This window comes from Ambystoma mexicanum, chromosome 12, assembly GCF_040938575.1.
Source record: "Ambystoma mexicanum isolate Mex_15411 chromosome 12, UKY_AmexF1_1, whole genome shotgun sequence".
NCBI classification, from domain to species: domain Eukaryota; kingdom Metazoa; phylum Chordata; class Amphibia; order Caudata; family Ambystomatidae; genus Ambystoma; species Ambystoma mexicanum.
In genome coordinates, this window is record NC_090936.1 from 787,959,127 (window position 1) to 787,971,383 (window position 12,257).

General features: G+C 45.3%; 1 protein-coding gene across 3 annotated transcripts in view; it reads left to right on the forward strand.

Annotated features, from left to right (window-relative positions):
- Positions 1-12,257, forward strand: part of SYT1 (synaptotagmin 1) — a 1,490,427-nt gene that overhangs the window by 951,714 nt on the left and 526,456 nt on the right. The window lies entirely within an intron of this gene.

The window sequence follows — 12,257 nt, forward strand, 5'->3', positions numbered from 1 at the left end:
TTCCATTGAATGGACTTCCACTTCTGCTAGAGACACAGGCACATCCAGACTAGGCAAAGGTGAGGCCATGGTGGTAGCAGGCATGGAGGCGTCAGTTGAGGATGACTGGGGCACAAAAGAGGCGGAGGAGGAGGCGGGACATTGCAGTAGCCTGTCAAGAGAGACCACCGGAATGAAGTGCTGCTGCCAGTTGTGACAAGAGGTGGTCCATCTGTGCATGATGATCTACAAGCAGCTCACAACCCACACCCATACATATATTTTTTAAATCAATATTTCTTCATTAAAAACACTAGAGACCCAGTCTCACAAGTGAAAGCAAAATGACAAGTCACAATGATGAGACATGCACATGTGAACTTAGCACATTGATGTCTGGCCACATACACATGGAAATAACTCATTTCACATCACAACACCATGGATGCAGTAACCCATGTGTATCCTGCAGGTATGGCCATGGAAAGGGCACCTGGCCACATGTCTCCAATTTACCATATCTAGCAACCTGCACCAAGATCTGACTGAGCTCATCCATGCACCTGTTCACTTCACAGATGTGTGCCATCACATATTCCTAGCGTCGGCATGAGGCTGCTTGCCAGGAAAGAATTGTGCAACACACATACAGTGAAAAGAACCGACTTGCTCAATTCATGCATAACCATGCAGGACACACAAACTGTGGAAAAGTTCACCCTGTGAGTACTCACCAGCAGCTTGGATCTGTGTCTGCAAGTCAAGGACCTGGGCATGGATGGCTGCATTTACCATCTCCACGACATGCAGGTGAAGGGATGACACCAAATGGTGGCCTGCAGAGTGCATCTCCACGGAAACACCTGTTTCGAGAGCTGCCTTTCTCTGGCTCTCGATCCTGAGGTCATCTCAGTGCTTCTTGGCATGGACTACGCTACAGACTACCACTCCCAAAGCGTTGATGGCAGCTATGCTGTCCTCCCAGATCTTCTGACGCCCATACATCCCAAACTGCTTCTGCGGATTGAAGAGGGCATCATAATGGGCCAAGATCTGGTCACCCAGGATGCCAACGTCTGCAGCATGGAATTTGACAACCCTCAGCCTCACCTTGGGGGTGCTGGTCAATGTTCTGGACATGGCTCCCCTTGAGGCTTGTGTAGTGAAGCTGGGCCCTGAAAACACATGATGTGGAGCTGTGATGGTGGATCTGAAGAGTGGAAGTCTGAATATGGCAGATGAGGTGGTCAGAGAGACTTACAGTTGAGGCACAGGAGAACAGGCTAGCAGGGAATACCAGGCACTCCAAGGCAGTGCCAGTGGTCAGGAGCCAGTGACATGATACCAGGTAGCAGGAGATGTTGAGGTCTGGAGGAAAGATATGGCAGGAGGAGGCAAGATAGGACATGAGGCAGGAGTATTTTAAAGGATAAGGTGTCTCTCATACATGCATGAGGCAGCAGTGTGAAAATCAGAGGAAGAGACCTATGTGTGTAATTTACGCCACACAAGCAGCACTCCTGCATGTGTAATGCTGTATATGACATGCCCTCCCTTGCGTGTGTGGAGGCAGAGACAGTGAGGGGGTGTAACGCTGTGCGCGCTGATGGGGACATTTAGGGGGCACAAGGCACATGTCCTGCTGTGCACAGAGTCCATGATATTTAGGGGATGCAATGCTTATTTTACACCAAGATATTTGGGTACCTTGCTTTGAACCCCACTTTCACCATGAATGGGAGGGCTCTGTAGAGAGAATGGAAAGGACAGAATAAGTATTCACCTACTCAAAGTGGTAGTGAGTCTACAGGTGCCCCTGTACCACCAAGGGCCACTAGGGGAGTTAGTGGCCAGCCTGCAGAATAGGAAAATGCAGCACCCCATGAACAGGCACAGGTGAAGGAGAAGGGTCCATCACAGAGGCGCTTTACAGATAAGGAGCTGGCAATTCTCACTTAGTAGGTCGATAAACACCATGAGGAACTGTACACCTAGGCTGGCAGTACCCTTCCTGTGACCCAGCAGTGGGGCCTGTGGCAGGAGGTCACAGACCACATCAATACCTGTAGTGTGGAGAGGCGCACTGTGGAAGAGGTCCACAAGAGGATGGGGACCTTATGCAATGGACCAAGGAGAAGCTTGGCAGCAATGTGGCCTCTGCCCAGGCTACTGGAGGTGGATCACAACATATGGATGAGCTAACTCCATTTGAAGAGGTCGCAAGTGGACTCATCAGAAGTGTCCAGGTGGTTGGCGTGGGAGGCATGGACACCTGTGCAGCCACATCAGGAAGGCTCCATGTGTGCATGTCATGTATGCTTCCATCTTCACATGATGCAGCCAAATGTTGTGGTACAGTTCTCTGGGGTACTACTTCTGACCCATCCATGTGTGCTACCGTAATGCTTCCATGGCCACTTCCATCACACGTTGTGCATCGTACAAGGTGGATGTTTGTACCCTGTGTGCGGTCGACATCAAACTTGCAGAACACATAACTGTTTACAGAATTCTCTACTGATGTCAATAGACCTATATATAGCAATAGCCGGCAAGATGCATGTCATTGGTCATACTCACAGTGTCATCCTTGTGGATAGTGCATTGTGAACACACATTACGACTCACATAGAATGACACCAAGCGGTGAACGACATCAGAGTCATCCATCACTGGCCCTAGCGGCCAATGGACCTGGATGTGCGACGATGTCAGTGCAAAGTCACACAAGGGTGGGTTGCATGCAGGAGTTGTAGTGGTTGGCCAAATGAGGTTTAGGTCATGTCATTCCACTTTTTGAGTGTTGATTGTTCAGTGGTCATGCAAGTGCACACTGGTCATGTCCATGTTGCACTCTCCTCGCACATAGTTGTGATGCATGTGAGTGTGGGTATCCACAAATCTGGCCATGAGCAATGTGACGAAGGGGATTATGTGGATTCTGGCAACACTAATGACTGCAAGCAGTTTTGGTCAGCAGGGGTAAACATGATACTTCCACATGATGCAATAGGCATGGTTGAATTAGAGAAAGGCACAGCAATGAAACACTGACCTCCATCTATCTACTATGTGGCCTTCCACTCTCAAACATGTCTGTATGTATGTATGGTCACCTTCTCCTCCAATCCGTGGCTGGATGCATGGCCTGATGTGCACCGACATGATTGCACTGAGCATTGAATGTCAGTCATCTGTACCTTTCACATTTCAGGATGCTGAATTTCAATGTGCGATGTAGGTGTGGCAGGCCCTATTGTGCCTGTCTGCATTTGAATTCACATATGCATGTTCAGCCTGATATGGGGTCACTTTGGGTTTCATTTTCATGGTCTCTTGTAGTACCAGTCCACCACTGTCCATGTTGCATGGGCATTCACAACACCTGACTGTCACAATCCACATGGGTGGATGTTCCATTTGACAAGTATGCATGTGGGTGATGTGTCTAGTTTGCAGTGCATTGAGTGCAGGTGTCAGGGGCCAGAATGTCCTTCTCATGTGTCATGTGTAATGTTGCTGATATGTTCCCATTCATATGATCAAGGGCTGTTAATGGATAGGGGTGTGTAACCTTATCTTTCTGTTTGTGTAGCCTGTGGTTGGCTTGTTCGCTTTCTGGTATTCCTGGAGTGCATCTTCATGATTGGACGGGGACATATTGAGGGTATCCGAGACATGCATGTGGAAGGGGTGGGGGCCAGCTGTGATTTCCCCATTGCAGGAGTACGTTCATGCCAGTGTTGTGTGGAGGAGGGCAGGACCAGCAGCAATGGTGCTGAGGGACACATCATTATGATGGCAGTTAGGTGAGCCATGTTTTGCACTTGATGCATGCCACTCAGGGTAGCACATGGTATGGGGACATTGTGCAGGGGCTGGTTTCACCATGTCTTGCATTTTGGGCCTGTGACATGGTAGCTTTTTATTCCACTTGAAATGACTATGGCACTGTTTTGTCCACTTCATGTGATGGATGTCGATGTGGTGGCATTGCACTTTTCGTGATATGGGGCACTCACAGTTTGGCTGTCTGAGAGGCACATTCTCAGGGTGTTGTTATGGGGATGCTGTATTGGCCCAATTGCATCATTGAAGGCCTTCAGGGATGTGGTTTTACTGATTATGGGGTTGGTATTCATGTAAAGCGGGTTTTAACTACCTGGTTGCATCTGTCCTGTCCATGTGCCTGTTGGCTTGCTAAGGGTAATGGTTGTCCCTGTGGATGAGGGTATAAGGCCTCCTGCACCTCTACTGCTATACCATGAAATGTGTCAATATTATGCAGTATACAACATGCCACAAAGACTTTGCAGGAGGTGCATATAGCAATACCCCACCTGAGTGGTCAAGGGAGCAGAAGTGTGACTTTAGCACTCTATATGTGTGCTCCACTATGCCACTAGTGGCCATGTGTGCTGCGTTGTAGTGCGTCTCACCTAAGGTGGCTGGATTCCTGGTGAGTGTCAACAGGAATGGTGAGAGTGGCTATTCACTGTCCCCTGCAAAGGAGTAAATGGTTGTTAATTGCGTGTATTGTCATTTATTATGTTTCTTTGTGTCATGTGTGTGCGAGATATTTGATGCTCCCCACCAGCCAGGTGTTTCCAAAGTTTCCTGATGCAGAACCACAATGCCCTGGCTGAATTCACTCAGATAATTGCTGCCCTGATTGCACTTCCCCTTCCTCTCTCCCTGGCACTTCCCCTCTACCTTCCCCATGTACTATTTTTGGGCTGTTGGACTTGCACGATATGAATGACACAAGGGCCTAGTAAGATCGCTGTCCTGTCCTCCCTCTGTGTGCCCCCTTGTCTTGTCGCACCTAGTAACACTTGTGCATAGGCACGTTATAAATGATTTACCATATCATTCCATATCATATCATGCAAGAGCCTGGTATATGGGGGAATGGTGGATGATGTAGCTGTCATGTGTGCATCCTGGGTAACTGGAATTGACAGGCATGATGTGTCCCTTAGCATCACAGATAACCTGCACACTGATGTAATGCCAATGTTTGCAGTTTCTGTATATGTGCTTGGTGTCTTGGGGGTTGCAGTGCTACTTCAGTGCAGTCGACATCTCCCAGTACCGAGGGAAAGTGTGCAAATGCATAGAATTCCTGGCACACACTCTGTCTTGCCTGCCTTGTGAATGTGCCTATGCACACATGCAAGGATGCAGCACAGGACCTGATATACCCTCCACAATGGCAATGTGTGTTGGAATGATCATGTGGCCAGGAAGTGTCAGGCTAATGGCACTTTGACCACAGGTGTCACAGCCAGTGAGTACATGGTGGATGATACCAGGTCATTCTCCCACTCATTGACTAGGACTAGGATGACATGGGGTGGGAAGAAGTATCTCACATCCACCTCCTCATCCGGCATCTGGCATCCCGAATAATGTTTATTGTGGATGGAATACTCTAGGCCTCCTCCTCATCCCCCTTCCATGTAATAGTATCAGTGATAGCAATGCAGGATCCTAAATTGTGGCAATCTATGTTCATTGGGCTTGCATTGTGCTTTTATGCATGTGCTTTCATTGCGCTTTGTGCTTTATGATGTGTAATGGGTCTGTGCCTATCTGCAAATATCGCAAGATGTACATTCTCCTTTGGACTTCAAACAATTTGCCGATAACTTCTGTGAATAGGAGTTCCTTAGCGCATGATGGGGTGTGTGTGTTGTTTGCACGGTGCCCCCCTCACCACAGGCATGTTCTTCCTCATTTTCCACCTTGAATGGGGATTTTGCATGTTCTGCCCCCTATTTAGTTCTTTGCGGTGGCCTCTCCCGACCATTGCGCTCTGTGTCACGCAAAGCACTCCTGTACACTGCAAAGTGGAAAGGACCAGCGCAAAGTCCGATCTGTGAATCGGAAATTCATTTTTGCATGGCGCAAAGTATACTGTTATGGCACTAAGTCACTTTGTGCCGTGCAAAACATTTTGTGAATGAGGCCCGTGCTTCTGGCCATATCACTGCATTTGGAAGGATCTTTTATTGCAAGGTTCCCAAAGGACGCTTTCAAAAACATTCCTGTTACGGCAACCCTTGATCAATAACCAGATTTTTAAATCACAAATATTAATTTCAAATGTATTAATGGTTTATTTAGCATGTCATGCCAGACTCCTGCAGCTTTCTGAGCGTTCGGCCAGGGATCAACACTACGTTGCCCCTGAGCTTTCCTCCACGATACTGCTCCAGGAAAACATACCTACTCGTGCATCCATGTGTTGCCAGCAAAGGGGTAGACAGAATAGCTGGTGGTAGGAATATCACATGTGTTCCTCAGGGTGGTTGGGAAAGAGGCTCCTTCGTTGATTAGGCCTTTTTTTCTGTAGAGCTTAAAACCAGCAAATTGTAATTAAAACGGCTTGGGCCCTGTATTACAATTTTGGAATCTTGGGGAACTGGGAAGATGCAAACCCCTCAGCCATTTACTCGTATTTCAAGACCATGGCTTTTCTGCCAGCTGGGGCATGCATTTTCTGTGTTGTGAAGGTCAGGTACATGTAGCAGAAGCAAACAGAACTGTAGAAGCAATGTATGATTACTATGGGGAGCATACCGCTACAGAGGAGGTATCGGGCTCGCCACTGACATTTACACAAGACAAAATGACTTACAATCCCTGTTTCTCTGCTCTTTGAAATCACGGCTGCACCTACAGGCGTGTCTTCCTAGTAAAGCTGACACACTGGGAATAGGCATTAGACCTTACACATTACATGATCATGCAGAGTGATTATTACGAAAACGTTGCGGGGCAAGATGCGGAAATTGAGAGCTGTCCCCAAAATAATATATGCTACTAACATAATATAGCCAGGATATTGTTTAACAACACTGCAGAACTAAAACCAAATCATTGATTTCAGAATGAAAACAAAGACAAGAATGGACACGTTCTGGGGGCACAAAAGCTAGCACGCTAAATTTAAATTTGTTGGTGAAATAATTGCACTCTTTCAATAAATTGTATTGCTATTATTTAAAACAAGATTTCTCAAGGACCTGCACCGTGTTCACATCTAACAGGCCTACTGGGCAGTGGTGCTTTGAATCAGAAAGGTTATTCTCCATTAAAGAGGTCTGACGTCCTTACATACAGGCTGTGCTTAAAATTGATTTTCGGCAGACATTAACCAAAACATTTTCTGAGCATACCCACATAAATTGAAAAGGTCTGGTTGCCTCAATAGACTAGGTATCAGGAATATAGGCATAACTCATCAATAGTTGTTTTTCACAAAGAGTCGAAATCTTTAATTGGCTGCTGGTTAGAGGATAGTTGGCCAGACATACGGTTGATTCTCAGTATTCATTTATTTAGGACATTCCTAAAAGTTGGTCTGACAATGAACACACTAGATTGCTTAACACGCCTCAAGAGAGGGTAAACATTTTCAATCCAACACTGAGACTTGACACTACAGATGCGAAGATAGGAGAGTGGCACATGGGAAGAACCTATCCTACTGTGATCCTTGAGTTTTGACTCCAAGCACCTATCATTCAGCAGTGTTTTAGTTGATAGAATGGCGATTTTGGCGGGAGGGAGTCAATGTGGGTTTTTATTATCAGTTGGAAGTCTAACACAAATCTCAGTAAATGTGCATGTTTAGCTAACAAAGAGATACCTTTGTTAATTCATGTATGTATGGATGGCGGGGAGTTCTACACAGTGCAACAGGAGGACATCTAGCTTTAAACCTTTCATTGTCACAATGCCTCCAACATTGAATATTCAGTTTCAATGAGGTAGGTCATCTTGACAATGCCATAACTGAGTGATGAGGCTGGGGCAAAGTTTGGCCTCACCTGCCTATGAGAAATTCAATTACCCAACTCTGATGCCAACACTCTATGGAATTCCAGGAACGCATTCATAGCCTGGGTGGTAGGTTTGTTCCCGTTGCCCCTCATATGTGCTGAGAAAGGGGGACTTTGATGGGGTTATATGAACACAGTGTCATCTTCCTGAAATAGCTGGATATATTCAGAACCACACCCCATTGTCATCCATACGGCCAATATGTTTAACTATATCAAAGGCTGCAGAATTACAAAGAGGTGGGTGTTGAAGAGGACCACACACAAGACCTGTGAGGTCCCCGTTATTTTGCTGCATCTCTGTCTGAAGCATGACAGTATGAGCAAAAGGGTTCTGGGAAATAATATGTTTCTATATCTGAATGGTTACTGCGTTTTCAAAGAGGTTGTTCAAAAATTAAAAATAAGAAACAAGGTCTGAGAGGTTCCAGGTGTCCAACTGTGATTTTCCAGGAATAGATGTGAACTAGCTCCCTTTGCAGTATCCCCAAAGTACCCGTGAGAGAATGAGCCATTTATGATGTGTAAAATCAATTTAGTAGCCAGTGGTTGCAGTCTGTTTCTAATGCTTGCCAATGAGAAGAGTACAGTATAAAAACAGAGTAGAGTAGTGGGTGCTGTTCAGAGTGAGGACCTCAAAGTTAAAGTTGATGGTCTTGATTTCTTTTCTAAACCACTCCTGTTCTTCAACACTATCTTTGTAGAGAGGGGGATATGGAATGGTCGAAGAAACCAGAAATCCTTTGTAATTTGGGGCTGAGATCTGAATAGTTCAGGTTGAATTTCTAAATATTATTTATGTAAGTTTTCTTAGAGTTAAGCATATTCATACAGGAGTTTGCTGAAGTTTCTATTACTGATGTTACCAATGGGTGCTTCTTTTGAGTCTTTAGTTAATATTAATGTTTCTGATGAGTTAATGCAAACCAGTGTGGGATTCTTGAAGAGCTCCCCAAGGTCAGGGCTTCTAGAAATGAGACAAGAATCGTATCTCTCGAGTGACGGAGTAAGAGCTTAGAATGTTGGGACTGATTTTACAGTGGAGAGCCGGGTGACAATAGTTTGAAGGAAATGGCATGATGATCAAAGCAGTTCGTATTGGAGAGGTGAGTTGTAGTGTTTTTCTAAGCAAAGATCACATCCCAAGTGGTGCCTTCAAGTGTAGTAACAATGTGTGGAAGGTGCTTTAGTTTCATAGAACAACAACCATCTTCCTGTTTTCCACCCCCTGCTCCCCATACCATAGCCACCTATCTAGAAATTCCTAAAATGCCTACTTCTTCTATTGACTGTTCTTTTTCTTCATCTCTCCAGGAAACTTTGTGTTTCCATAAAACTATCCTACCACTCATCCAACCTCATCTTACCTCTAACTCATCCAACCTCATCTTACCTCTATGTCCATCCCTATTTTGAACACGTCTGTCGAACATCTCACTACTAACTTAATACCTATCGTAATCATCTACTGCCCGTCCCTTTAATCTCTGTCTCATCCCCCTGGATTTACAACTTGAAACTCTACCGTCTATTGATCTACCAAAATAATAGGTGGCCTCAACCTAAGTAAAATGACCAAGTCCCTTTGGTCAATCTGCACAACCTACCTACACGGACTCATAGCAACATGTGCGATATCATCTTCATATCCACTTCACTGTTCTGTTTCTCAGTAGATGCTTCACCTTCTAACCACTTATTCACTTCACTATGTCCATGCCCCTATACATTCACTTCCCACTCCCTCATCCACAACCAAAAGGAAATTCAAACTTGTTCCCATGTCTCCTTATCCTGCCCAAGCCAGAACCTCCCTCCAAGCGCTCTCTCCCCGTTTACTCCTCAAATCAAGCCTGACTTTGTTCAACACACAGCTTTGGCCAGCCCTTTTGACATTCACTATCAAGCCCACTCTTTCACTGAATCTTGTCTCTGCCTACAACCACGAGTCTCCCCATCCATTCAAGAGCTGAGGATGACCACATCTCTCCAATAAGGTTGCTGGAAAAAAGAACTCACCACCGTGCTCTCCTTGCTATTTAAAATAGCTCACCCCTTGACCTCACCACTGCCAGTGAAGGACTTTTGTCAAGGATGCCAATGAAGGGTAAGTGAGGGAGTATATATGGGAGCCTTGAAGAAATCATTCATAATTGAAAGTAGTATTAAAAAGAGTTAAGCTTTACTGTGCCAATAATCTACATGCATGTGGCATGCACTCTTGGATGACCCTGGCTGTAGAAAACAGGTACAATGCTCTTACTTGTACCTAGAGGATCACCTGAATGTTAAGATTCCCTTATTGCATGTGGACATATTATATAAGCCCCACAGAATAAGGGTCTACTTTTTCACAGGAGTGGATCTCTCTGATGGGGTGGGGTTTGCTGACTAATCTATTGTTTCATTCTATGCACCCGTAGTTCGTGTATAAAAATGTTGTTCTATTGAAATGAGTTACTCTGATACCATCCCCTGGGGTTGCTATTCATGCCAGAGAGCCCACGGCAAACATTTTATAAATAAGAAAATAATACACACAGATACACATACACACATACAAATGACTTTATTAATGTGTGAAAAAGAATCAATGTGTTGGTTGTATGTTATATCTGCATGTTTACTGAGTTCTGTTGCACTTGAACTATAAATAATTCCTAGTTTTCTTTTTATGTAAAACACACACCGAATTCCATTCACATAGCCCACCATTTTAAAGCATACCTAGAACTTTCATTTAGGGGGGCATGAAATGGGCATGAATGGCAGTATCCCTGACACGGGAGGACACCTGAACTCTTTAAACTGTACCCTTCAGGGGGTTGTCACCCTAGCAACAAAGGAAGTGGCCAAACTGACGAGCTTAAAAGCCTGAATGCGTGATTTGGCGGCTGAAAAGTTCACCCAAATCACGCATTCCTTGCTGGGTGCTGCGGGGGTGTCCCCCGCACCCTTGCTCACTATATTGTGAGCAGGGGTTGTGGGGGAGTCCCCCATAGCCATCCCAAAAAGCCTTTAAGAGAAAAAGAAAAAGAAATAAGAGGCTGCGGGGGCCGCAGGGGTGTCCCCCGCACCTGTGCTCACTATATTGTGATTGGATGCTGTGGTGGTGTCCACAGCAGCCACCCCAAACAAAATAAAGACAAGGACCTGTGCGGGGCCAGTTCCTGATCACAGAAGTGAAAGGGAACAGGCGTTGCACAGACATAAGGTAAGTAAGGGTCTGATGGCGTGGTGGGGGTGTGGTGGGGCCAACTTGTGAATTTTAAGGGGAAGAAAATATGAAAGATTATTTCGGAAAAATAATCTTCGGTCTTTTCTCCCTCAAGAGTGCTGCAGGGAACCCAGACCACCCACTGTGACATGGGCTTCAAGAAAAAATGAACGCTTCTGCCTTTGTCTGAAGTGTTGTCCGCTGAGGGAATGCTGTTTGGGGGCCTGTTGCCATGTGACCTGGGAAGGGGAAAAAATGAAGAAAAACAAACCGCCGGCTGGATCCAGCTGAGCTCCAATGGGCTGGGCAAGAGCTGCTGAAGGGTTCCGCAGTCTGCCTGCTTCGTCTCATCTAGCCTCATCTGCAATGAACTCTAGGTTTATGTTTTACAGAGGAATGCACCAAGAATGGCACAGTCAACAAAGGGCGGGATAGCACTTTAAAAGTCATCCACCGCCACTGCGTCATATCTGTACCCCTAGCAGTTAATGCAGCACATTTCTAGGAGCTTTAGAATCCTTTCAATCATCATTTTCTAAATACCTTCTAGAAAGACATGGTGTGCCCAAAGCTCCTGACGGGACCTACTACTCCTGAGTAAGGTTTAGAAAATAACATTTGGCCGAACTTCTGCTTTACAAGATAGTCTGCAAAAGGTGTCGAAGGGATGGCGGAATTGACGTGCCCTGCCTTGGTTTATGATTTCAGAAGGTCATCAATTCCAACCTGTTCTAAAAGTTAAGGACAATTGAAATTAATAGGATATGTTTTCTTTCCATTTCAGAGCTAAAAGGTTAGCATTTATCAGCCTCGGTTGTCAGATGTCATGCTAAGGTTTTTGCCATTATATTCCTATTCTTGATCTTGGAAGAATATTTCAGGCATTGCTGCCCAGCTCTGAGCCATTGCTCTCTGGGATTACCCGAAGATTCACCTGGGTCTTGAGAAATGGCAACCTTTCTCCTAATCCATACCTTATCCTCATATGACAGTGATGACCTTTCCCTGTCACTCATAGAGAAATTAAGGAAGGCCTTTTAAGATAGCATAGCATTTACATATGGAAAGACTCATAGCGAACCTATAACACCTTTTGATAAAAGAAAGGGGAAACAAATACACGAAGCAGTACATAAAACTGAAAGACAGGCATAAAATACACAAATTATTAGAAGTTTTACAAGTACACAGAAGCAAAGCCGACTGGAATA